Source organism: Bufo gargarizans, unplaced genomic scaffold, assembly GCF_014858855.1.
Source record: "Bufo gargarizans isolate SCDJY-AF-19 unplaced genomic scaffold, ASM1485885v1 original_scaffold_1487_pilon, whole genome shotgun sequence".
NCBI lineage: Eukaryota > Metazoa > Chordata > Amphibia > Anura > Bufonidae > Bufo > Bufo gargarizans.
The window spans coordinates 102,895-115,167 of NW_025334382.1; the positions used below are offsets into that span (position 1 = coordinate 102,895).

General features: G+C 50.8%; 1 long non-coding RNA gene across 1 annotated transcript; it reads left to right on the forward strand.

Annotated features, from left to right (window-relative positions):
• Positions 1–70: 70 nt before the first annotated feature.
• LOC122923339 lies at positions 71–12,273 on the forward strand. The gene is made up of 3 exons (XR_006387272.1): positions 71–133; positions 12,025–12,174; positions 12,258–12,273. It is a non-coding gene; the product is annotated as an uncharacterized LOC122923339 (long non-coding RNA).

Below are 12,273 nucleotides of genomic sequence, written 5' to 3' on the forward strand. Positions count from 1 at the left end.
TGTTGTCAGGTTCCTATAAGGTGTCAGGATGTCACCGTCTATTTCTCCATGGAGGAGTGGGAGTATTTAGAAGGACACAAAGATCTGTACAAGGACGTCATGATGGAGGATCACCGGCCTCTCGTATCACCAGGTAATAGACATGACTAAATACACGTGTCCTCTCATTATCTGTATGTAAGGGATGAATTCAGTCACTGGATGTGTTTCCTACTGTTGGAAATTGGCCACAACAACACAAAACTTCTTGAAGAAACTTCTTCCTCAGAAGATTCTTTTGTTTAAGCCTCATTCACACATCAGTGTTTTGTCAGTGATTTCCATCAGTGATTGTGAGCCAGAACCAGGATTTGAGCCTCCACAGACATAAGGTATAGGGGAAACTCTGTACCTGTTCTGTGTTTAGAGTCTCACCTGGTTTTGGCTTAAAATCTCTGATGGAAATCTGAAGAGCAGCAAGACACCATTGAAGTCAATGTAAAATGTAGGCAGATTATGGCATAAGAGGTAAATGGAAGTGAATTACAGCCGTGGTAAAAGGCAGCGCTCTGTTATAAGTCCTGGTCACCGTCCTTTATACCTCAGAGAACAAAGGAGTAATTAATATTTTAATTCCAGTTTCTCGCCCAATTCCTTGGGGGACACAGGAAACCTTGGGTATAGCTCGGCTCCTTAGGAGGCGTGACACTAAGTGAAAAAAAAAAACTGTTAGGCCCCTCCTCCAGCAGCTATCCCCTCAGCCTGGAGAGAGAGACTACCAGTTTTTTGCTTAGTGTCAAGGAGGCAAGACACTCTCTGCTCTGCAGAGCTGTCTTTGCTTTTTAGTTTTTTTGCTCATTTTTATTTTTATTTTACTTTTATTTTTTCTGTTCTCAACAGGAACAACAGAGACGCACTAGACCTGTCTGCTTCTCCCGGGGTCGAGATGCGCCAGTGCTGGCTAGCCGCACTGCTGCTGCCTCCCCCACTGAAGAAAAGGAGGACCAGGGCAGCCCAGCTCCCCTGCATCCCGCCAGCGCAAGGGTCGTCCACACACAAGCCCCTCTCCAGCTTCCTGCCACTTCGGTGCCAGTGGCTGAAGGGGCGACCCTGCTGGATGGACAGAGGGTGAAGACTTCAGGATGGTGAGAGTGGCTGTCCCAGCCCTGCTCCTGCTCCCTACTTTCTCCCTATTTCTCTCTCCTCTCTCCCCCTTCCTTCTTGCCTGCATTGTCACCACTCCCCTGCAGTGTGCCTTGGCGCTATAGACGGCGCCTTTCTGTGATGGGGGGGGGAATACTTGTATGGGGGACAGAGGGAGACATCGCAGGAGGTGGGCTCACTTACCTCGCTTACCCATGTGTTCCGGCCGGCTATGCGTCTGCCGCTCTGAGGCGCGGCGACGCGCTTGTAAATGTGGTCGGCTTTTTGCACCGCTGCCGTTCGCTCCCTCTTCATTACGGGGGTGGACTGGCTGGCTTCCTCCAGCGCCATTGTATCTTGCTCCAGTCAGACATGTTTGAATCGCGCGGGGGGCGGAGCTTCGTTCCGCTTACTCCCTTCGTGTCTCGCAGGCTCCATTCGCGGGGGCGGAGCTTCCTTTCCCGCTCTCACTTATATAACCCCCTTGTTTCATACGGCTTGGCAAGCTCTGCTGCGCTCTTGCTGGGACGGATCGTCTGAACACCGGTGCCTGCTTCCTGCAGCTCTATCTGCTCCAGCTCTGTGATCTGGTAGGACTGTTAACCATCTCTAGTGCAGCAGCCCCTGGCCTGGACGTTTTTTTTCCAGACCTTCCAGCCAACATGTCCGATCCCTCAGTGGCCTCTGGACCCTGGTACCATACCTGCACCGCATGTAATGCTCCCTTTCCACAGGGGCAGTCTGACCCACATTGCCCTGCATGTCAGGCCCCATTACAGGGTCCGCCACTTGCTGTGTCACCCCCTGGCCTCTTGGATCCTCCTGGCTGGGCTAAATCCCTTTCCCAGGCCGTGGTCAGCCTCACTAATGTCGTGGCCCGCCCTCGCGGATGCATTGCCTACCACGCAGACAGACGAGCCCCCTGCTGTACCCTCCGGGTCCGTTGCCCCGGCCGACCCGTCTGAGTCCCTCGCTCCCAGTGATGCCTCCAGGGCCCGGCAACCCCAGAAGCGGTCCAGGGCGGAACGCGTATCATTTTCGGATGCTTTCCTGTCACTCCCAAGGGTGCGGTCCCAGTCGGGCCCCTCCTCCTCACAGGATATGCCCTCAGAGGGATTCGATTCGGATTGGGATATGGACTCGTCCTTACCGTCCAAACTGGCTTCGGCTGTGGGCCATCTTATTGCCAACATTCGTGATACCTTCAAAATTCATGATGATCCTCCTAGCTCTGACAAAGCCAGTGTGTCATTTTTCCGCCCCAAGCAGGCGTCCGCGGTATTTCCCTTCCATGCCGACTTCTCGTCGGTAGTTTCTAAGGCCTGGTCTCGTCCTGATGCGCGTTTTACTCCCCCTAGGAAGTTGGATATCTGTTACCCCTTCCCGGCGGATTGCATCACAACTTGGGCATTGCCTCCTAAGGTTGACCCTCCTGTGGCTCGCTTGTCTAAAAGCACGGCCATTCCTGTGGCGGGCGGCTCCTCTCTTCAAACCGCTGAGGACCGACGCATGGACTCCATTACTAAGGGCATATTTGCCGCCTCCGGCTCCGCCCTCAGGCCGGTCTTTGCTTCCGCCTGGGCTGGAAAAGCGGTTTCGGAATGGGCGTCTCAGCTGGATCAAGAACTTGAGTCAGACGTTTCCATTCAGGACCTCCGTGCATTAGCCCAACTCATTGTTCAGGCAGGTAAATTCATTTGTGAGGCCTCCCTTGATGTTGGTGCCGTCATTGCCCGTTCATCTGTCCTGGCCGTTTCGGCCAGAAGAGAACTTTGGTTGAAGGTGTGGACGGCGGATTCCGCTTCCAAACGGTCACTTACTGGCCTTCCCTTTGCGGGTTCTTGCTTATTCGGGACCCGCCTGGATGAAATCATATCGAAGACACTTCCCCAGTCCAGGACCAAGGGCGCCACTCGGGGCCGTCCTGGTTTCGATCCGCTTCCGGTCCATCTTCTAATCCTACACAGGATAGGCGTAAGAAGCCTTTATTTCGGACCCAGCCCTCCTGGCGTAAGTCCCAGCCTGCTCGCCCTGCCGCGGCCAAGCAGAACCCCGCCTGAAGGTGAGCCCCCACCCGCCCGGGTGGGGGGACGACTCCTCCTGTTCAGGGACATCTGGCAGGCGCACGTCTCCGACGCCTGGGCCCTCTAAGTTGTATCTTCCGGGTACAAACTCGAGTTTGCGTCCCTCCCCCCAGTTCGGTTCTTTTGTCCCCAGGGTGCGGCCGACTTCTTCGCGGCCATTTGCGCCCTTCTGGACAAAGGGGTAATCGCTCCGGTTCCCATAGAGGACCGATTCAGGGGATTCTATTCGAACCTTTTTGTGGTTCCCAAGAAGGAAGGTTCGGTGCGACCCATTTTGGATCTCAAGCGGTTAAACCGTTTCCTCCATCTTCAGCGGTTCCGGATGGAGTCCCTCAGATCGGTGGTGGCCTCTCTGGAAAAAGGTGAGTTTCTGTCCTCTATCGACATCCAGGACGCTTACCTTCACGTTCCGATCGCTCGGTGTCACCAGTGTTTCCTGCGCTTTGCGGTGGAGAAGGACCATTACCAATTTGTCGCCCTTCCCTTCGGCCTGGCAACGGCTCCTCGTGTGTTCACGAAGGTTCTTGCCCCTGTCCTGGGTTTGCTCCGTTCGAGGTGGGTTTTTCTACTCCTATACTTGGACGATCTGCTCATCAAGGCGCCCTCCTTTTCGCTGACGTCCACCAGCGTGAACCTCACGCTGCAAACCTTACAGCGGTTCAGTTGGATAATCAACCTTCCCAAGTCCTCGCTTGTTCCATCCAGGCAGCTAGTTTTTTTGGAAATGCTTCTGGATACAGAAGCAGCGGAGGTTCGGCTTCCGTCAGCGAAGCGCCAGCTCCTTCATCGTTCGGTTCGGAGCTTGCTTCTCCACCGCCAACCGTCCTTCCGGTTCAGCATGCGAGTATTGGGTCAGATGGTGTCTTGTTTCGAGGCAATCCCCTTTGCGCAGTATCACTCCCGCACCTTTCAGACGGCCATTCTGTCTGCCTGGGACAAATCCCAGAAGAGTCTGGATCGGCCCTCCCCCCCCCCATGTTCGGTACTCCCTTCTCTGGTGGTTGCAGACCCCCCTCCTGGGAAAGTCCTTTCTGCCAATGACCTGGTTGGTGGTTACCACCGACGCCAGTCTGCAGGGTTGGGGGGGGGGGGGTGTTTCCTCCCCGGTCCGTCCAAGGCATTTGGTCTCCGTCGGAGTCCAAACTGCCGATAAACATTCTGGAACTGAGGGCGGTTCTCCTATCGCTCCGGCATTGGACTTCCCTACTTCAGGGCCATCCCGTTCGTGTCCAGTCGGCTGTGGCGTATATAAATCATCAAGGGGGCACTCGCAGCGCGGCGGCTATGAGGGAGGTGTCTCAAATCCTTTGCTGGGTGGAAATTCATGTTCCGGCCCTTTCGGACAATTACATTCCGGGGGTGGACAATTGGGCGGCGGACTTCCACAGTCGGGCGACGATCGACCCGGGCGAGTGGTCTCTGCACCCCGACGTGTTCAATTCCATTTGCCTCTGTTGGGGTTGCCTGGACGTGGATCTCATGGCCTCCAGATTCAATCACAAACTCCCCACCTTCCTGGCCAGGTCCAAGGACCCAAGGGCGTACGGCGCCGACGTGCTCGTTCTTCCGTGGACGGAGTTCTCTCTCCTATACATTTTTCCGCCCCTCCCTCTTCTGCCACGGGTTCTCCGGAAAATCGCGGCGGAGGGCACGCCTGAGATTCTGATAGCCCCGGATTGGCCTTGTCGGCCTTTGTACGCCAACCTGATGTTGCTTCTTGCAGACGCGCCTTGGCCGCTGCCCCTAAGAGAAGACCTCCTCTCTCAAGGGCCGATCTTCCACCAGCGTTTAGAGTCGCTACGTTTGACGGCATGGCTATTTAGACCGCAGTTTTAACACGGTGGGGGTTTTCTGCAGAGGTAGTTCGTACCATGATCCGTGCGCGAAAACCGGCCTCGTCCAGGATTTATTACCAAACCTGGCGAGCCTACCTGGGTTTTTGAGAGGCCCTGGATGTTCATCCTCTTCGTTTTTCCCTTCCCACGGTCTTGTCCTTTCTTACAGTCTGGTCTGGACTTGGGTCTGGGTCTCAGTACCTTTTAAAGGGTCAGGTCTCGGCGCTTTCGATCCTCTTGCAGCACCCTCTGGCTCCTCTGGGTCCTGTCAAGACCTTTCTACAGGGAGTTGCTCACTCTGTTCCCCCGTATCGATCTCCTATTCCGCCTTGGGACCTTAATGTTGTGCTTACGGCTCTCCAGTCTTCCCCGTTCGAGCCCTTGCGGAAGGTTTCTCTTCGCCTTTTGTCCTGCAAGGTTTTTTTCATTGTAGCCATCACGTCCCTTCGGCGAGTGTCTGAGTTGGCGGCACTTTCTTGCTCGGAACCCCTTTTGGTCTTCCACCAGGATAAGGCGGTTCTCCGCCCGGTTCTTGACTTCCTTCCGAAGGTGGTGTCTGCTTCTTCACCTGAATGAGGACATTGTCCTTCCTTCCCTTTGTCCGTCCCCTTCTCATCCTCGGGAACGGGAGCTTCACCGCCTGGATGTTGTTAGGGCCCTGAGGATCTATCTGGACGTCACCGGACCATTTCAGCGCACGGACTCTCTTTTTGTGGTTCCGGAGGGTCTGCGCAAGGGGCTGGCGGCGTCCAGGGTGGTTATTGCCCGCTTCATCAAGATGGCTATTGCTGAGGCTTACCGCACCAGGGGCAAGGAGACGCCCTTTGGTGTTACCGTTCATTCTGCCTCTTGGGCTCAGAGAAATCGAGCTTCGGCTGAACAATTGTGTAAGGCGGCCACCTGGTCGTCTTTGCACACTTTCACCAAGTTCTACAGGGTGAACACTTATGCATCGGCGGACGCTGCTTTGGGACGCTTGGTCTTGCAGGCGGCGGTTTCTTGATGCCTCAGGTGGTTTTTCATCTTGGGCTGTAGTCCCTCCCCCATTTGGACTGCTTTTGAACGTCCCAAGGTTTCCTGTGTCCCCCAAGGAATTGGGCGAGAAAACAAGATTTTTGTATAACTTACCAGTAAAATCTCTTTCTCGGGGGAAACGGCACCCACCCATTGTTTTGGTACCGTTCCAGTTTGGTTGCCCTGTCGGGTAGTTGACTTGTTTGGTTTTATGAGATTGGTCCTTGCCTTTGTTTTCACTACTTGGGCACGCAATTGGTAGTCTCTCTCTCCAGGCTGAGGGTATAGCTGCTGGAGGAGGGGCTTAACAGTTTTTTTCACTTCGTGTCACGCCTCCTTAGGAGCTGAGCTATACTCAAGGTTTCCTGTGTCCCCCAAGGAAGAGCGAGAAAGAGATTTTACTGGTAAGTTATACAAAAATCTCGTTTTTCCGCAGTGTGTCGCTGTATGTAGACTTCAGTGTTTTACAAATAGATTCCATCATTATCATACTTATGTCGGAATATTTATGCTGTCTCCGATTAACAGCCTATATTATTTATGTGAATAAATTAGAATCGGTAAAGGAGGAGATTCTAACCTATTCTCATAAATACCAAGCTAAAGAGAGCTCGTGATCTCCGCTAAGTTAGATGACAAAAAGAAGTCAGTGGTAAATCAAAATCTATATTTATTAAATAACAATAATACAGTGCAAACTAATATATAAGAAAATCTGTGACAAATGAAATTCAATCAATGATATGCAAATTTTTAAGCAAGCCCAGGTAATCTAGAGTGTATGTGTTTGTGTGTGTGTGTGTGTGTGTGTGTGTGTGTATATATATATATATATATATATATATATATATATATATATATATCTCCACTACAATGCCTTATTATGACAATACCTCCAATTATATTTAAAGCAATTTGATACCTGATTTCTCTCAGCCGACAGATATCATATTAACCCAAATCTCGTTTATACCATATTTCATCTTTTATCTATACAGATATATATATATATATATATATCAACCATACCGGCCTAGAACTGAACTCAGTTCCTTGGAGATGATGCCGTGTTCTCACCAGTATATTTACAATCTCCCTGGATTGGAGCACGGTTTAGAATGATACTGCAGGTACACCCCAGCCTTATTCCAAAACAGATACTATACACAAAGTAGGGTTAAATGAATATATATTTATATTATATTAAATCTCCTACAAACTATAGGCAAATTAATACTATACCAGTGTATCGGCTAGTAGAAATCAGTTTCAAGGTGCAGGTCTATAATTCCATAAGTTCTATCTTCTTTCACGGTGTGGTTTCAAGATGGCTGCCACCAATAGCTGGATAGGTAGTTATATAATAAAATCAACAGCAGCCTTAGTTATCGATGCTTGGGTACATTTATTGATGGTATATTTTCATATGCGACAGTATTGATAATGTTTCGGCAACAATGCCTTCGTCAGATACTACAGAGAAAGACAATTTGAAATCAAATTCAACATAAAGAACAAAAAATACAAAAAACATGACCAGTGATCATACAAAAAATTACATCAAGGTCATTATAGCATATGTATCACATAAAGCGGAAAATATCAAAGACACGAATCACTAATTGCGTATAGGTGATCCGTAAATCGGGTCCTGCATAATGCATATAGGCGATATGCGATATAATTTGTGCATATTGCCGGACCGCGATATGACCACGGAGTGGTAGTGAATGATGAGCCGGCACAGTGGAGAAGGAGGGAGTCCCTCCCTCTCCACTGTGCGCGGCTGCCGCTGGCCACCGATAAAAACGGGGTAGGAGGAGGAGGGGAGGGACTGTGGCCACTGTGCCACCAATGAATGCCTGAATACCAAAGTAGCATTCATGTGCCGGCCATATCCCAGCCCCTATGACTGCACACTGCGATCCAACGCAATTAACCCCTCAGTTGATCCAGGGCAGCCCTGCTTCCCGACAGCCAAGGGGTCACCTTGGTCTGCCAAGAAGACCCTCCCGCCATACCAGATTCCTGCCACTCCGGTGCCAGCATCTGAGGAGGTGACCCTGCTGGAAAAGGTGAACTTGTGGTCCACTTAGGGAGGGTGAAGAGAAGAGGAGGCAGATGAGGTGAGTACATGGGACTAGGTAAGTATGGTTAACCCTCTCCCTCCCTCAATCTTTGGCAGCAGTGCAGTGGCTGGAAAGGGTTAGAAGGCAGTGCAGTGGCTTGATATCAAGAATTAACCCTTCATACCGCTTATCTCAGTCAGATAAAAAAAAAAAAAAAAGCATTTAATAGGGCCCTGGCCCCCTCAGCACTCATCATAGCCGTGCGGTAACAGACTGGGCCTGTGACCTGTTACGGTCAGAGGAGGACCTCTTATAGTCGCAATCCGCCCTACTCTGCTGCTTGGTTGATAATTCTGTATGCTCCTGCGCAATACAGTGAAGGACCCCTGAAGGATTCCTAATACGCCCTCCGGGGCCGTTTGGCTGACAATCCTCCACCTGCACAATCAAAGGAGGATCTCTGACATTCCCAATCCACTCTCCTGGGTCGTTTGATTGATAATTCTCCACCTGTGCAATTCAGTAGAGGACATCTGGCCTTTCCAATCTACCCTTCTGGGCCATTTGGTTGATAATTCTCCACCTGCGCAATCCAGTGCAGTACCTCTGGAAGTCTCAATCCACCCTTCTGGGTCGTATGGTCGATAATGCTCCACCTGCGTAATTCAATAGAGGACCTCCGTCCATCCCAATCCACCCTCCAGGGTCGTTTAGTTGTTAATGCACCGCCTGCGCAATCCAGTAGAGGGATCTCTAGAAGTTCCCATTCCACCCCCTGGGTAGTTTTGTTGGTAAGCCCCCACCTGCGCAGTCCGTAACTACCAGGGGCGAGATTCTGAGGGGTAGACCTACGCGCAAGCGGACCACAGCAGGACATCTTTTCGCCTCGAATATCTCCGCACCCCCACCCTTCCTCCCTGGGTCATCCGGAGAGGGTCAGCCTGAGGGGGAGGGGGAATCACTGATTCAGGCCCTGACATGAATTCAAAGCAATCTCCAAAGATTATGTGCGCGGTTGTATCATTGCCCCCTTCCATAGGCGGAGTAATTGCAATACCGTCCTTGCCTTATACATTGTCCCCTGCCATAGATGTATACATCCCCCTTCCGTAGGTGGCGGAATTACATCTCCACTGCGTTCAGTACCTGCCGTATGCATTAGCCCCTTTCTTAGGTAGCACGATGAAATTGTCACTGGTTACAATGTGTGCTGTATGCATTACCCCATTACTGAGGTGCAATAATTGCACTCCCACAGGGTCCAGGACTCTCCATATGCACTAGTTCCCGCCGTGGGCCTTAACCCCCATCATGATGGAGTGTTCCCTACCACTGGGTTCAGTACCTGTCGTATGCATTAGCCCCTTCCATAGGTGGCGCAATGACTCCCATCATGGTGGAGTGTTCCCTAACACTGACTGACACAAGGGGGCATGGCAACAGACGGTACCCCGGTTGTCCGGTACTCTTACTCTAGTGGTATGTGGGTGCCGCCAGTAGGTACGGTGGCTATTCCTTCTTTTCTTTTGGCGCTGGTTTTGGACATGCCTATAACATCCTCTGTCTTCTCAAGGGGTTTGCCTAGCATCACTTAAGTGTCCTAGAGAACCCCCCATCTCCATGGGCCTCCACCGTTCCAGTCGGTCAGGATATTGTCCGCATCAATGCGTAGTGCGTACACCATTGCACATATATGGTGAGTACGTTCCAGCGAGTCGAGTGTTTCACTGACTCTGTATTCTCTATCCACCACTCCTTCTTCTCTGGGAAAGTAGTTATGCTGGCTCTCTGGTTTAGCTACTACAGCGTGTTCCCCTACACAGGTGCAGCCTTTTTGCTATGCTCGTGGTTGTTGCAGTGGGGCATCCCGCTCAGGTAGGGGTCCTACTTTGGCGCTAGCTTTGTTGTTGCTCCTGTTCAGCGCCCTTCCAGGTAGAGTTTTTAAGTTAGCTCTACTTAACTGGGGCAGTATAGTACGTGGCTTCTACGGATAGTCTCAGGCCTCCCCCTCAGTTTGCGCTGATGGGGCAAGCGCTGGCTACTACTGTGAGAGTGGTATTTATGTTACCGCTGCATACTTCAGTTCTTACTGCACAGCTCATTCGTCAGATGGTGGACTCTTCTAGCACTGAATTCGGTGGCCTCTGCGGGTGGCCCCTCCTCTGCTGCGGTATGGGACTAGCAATACAGTGTGACTCCCCCCTCAGGCAGAGTTTTTTGCGCAGCCACTTAATCCTTCTGTATAGCGCCGGTCTCAGATGGGGAATAGGCTCAGACTTAGTCTGTTCTTCTCCTGTCTTTTTCCTCCTCTGGCTCATGGTTCATAGTCACCCCGCAAGCCTCGGTAGCTCCTACGTTACTACCTTTCTCTCATCTGCCTTGCACGGGGTATTTGTTTTTTGGCGCTCTGGTCCCGACTGGTGGGCTGTGGCGCCCACAACATCCCTCCTTCTCCAGGGAATCCTTCCATTGGTCCTGGGTGTGCTAGCGGTATATACACGACAGATTCCCAACTTTCTCTCCCGAGCAAGAGATCCGGAAGTATGCGGCGTGGTCACCCTGATATCTCCTTGACAGGAATTCTCCCTCCTTACACGTTTTCCCCCTTCCCCCTCCTACCCAGGGTTCTACGGAAGATCAGGATGGAGGGCATTCCGACAATCCTAATCGCTCCTGATTGGCCCCGTCACGCGTGGTACGCTGACCTCGTTCTCCTTCAGGGAAACGTCCCTCGGTCACTGCCACTCAGAGACTACCTTCTTCTCAGGGACCGTTCATCCATCAGCATTTAAGATCTCTGCGTTTGACAGCGTGGCCATTGAAACCGCCATTCTAACGCACTGAGGATTTTCGGCGGATGTCATCCGCACTATAAATCAGGCCAGGAAGCCTGCGTCGTTCAGGATCTTTTCCAGGACCTGGAGGTCCTTCCTGGGTTGTGTGAAGACCGAATTATTCCACCACATTGAAGAAAGACAGGACAGTGGGGAGAGAAAAAACAATCGGGGTTGGACCTTGGTTTGGTCCTTAGTTCTTTGAAGGGCCAGGTTTCGGCTCTTTTCTATCCTTTTCCAGCGCCCTCTGGCCCCTTGAGGCCTGTAAGGATTTTTCTTCAGGGCGTGGCACGTACGGTTCCTCCGTACTGTCTTTCTTTACCGCTTTGGGATCTAAATTTAGTCCAGCACTCCAGGCTTCCCCCCCCCTTGAGCCCATGTGGGAGATTTCTCTCCGACTCCTGTCCTGGAAGTTACTTTTTTTATGGTCACTATCACTTCCATCAGACGGTTTGTTTTACTAGACAAATGCATTTATCTTGGCCAAGGCTTTCACTTCTATTGCAAATATTATCTACTTTCTAAAGGTGACCATTCCATCATAACATTTTCGATTAATTAAAGGCCTATATTTTCTCAGAAAAAGTAGTTAATACTAAAAGTACTCAGTATTCACTTCAAAATGGTTATTAACTCTTTAGCTAAGCTCCTTTTTGAGGTGTAAACACAAAACAGTAAAATCTGTCTTTTGCCGTTCTGAAATGAGCCTAAATTAGACTTATTTCAGGCGCAGATGTCGGTGCAATGAGGGGCGGCAGGTCTACAATTGTCGGCATGCAGTGGGCGGGGAAGGGAACAGGCCGGCATTTTCTACAAATGTTTCAGGTGTAGAAAAGGGTCTAAATGTAAGACAGCTTGGAAGGGGTCTTACATTAAGAACTGGTGCTGGAAGCCCTGAAGTTATGGAGAGGCCTGCGCCTCTTCATAACTTCAGCGGAACCACCACCAGCTTAGGGCTTTAAGACTTCCATTTAAAACACTGGTCTTAATAAATTTGACCCAAGATGTATAACTAAGACAACATGGCTGACCATCTGATCTAATCCTAATTCTGAAACACCTACAGTTAAGGAAGAGAGAACAACAACCGAGAGATGTTCCAGTCCTCTTCTTCCACAAGATAATTCAGAAGAACATCACTATGTCCCACAGGATGATCAGGTAGATGGATATAAGGGCATCATGATGGAGGATCACAAGCCCCTCATATCACCAGGTAATAGACATGACTAAATACACACGTCCTCTCATTATCTGTATGTAAGGAATGAATTCAGTCACTGGATGTGTTTCCTACAGTTAAGGCAGAGAGAAG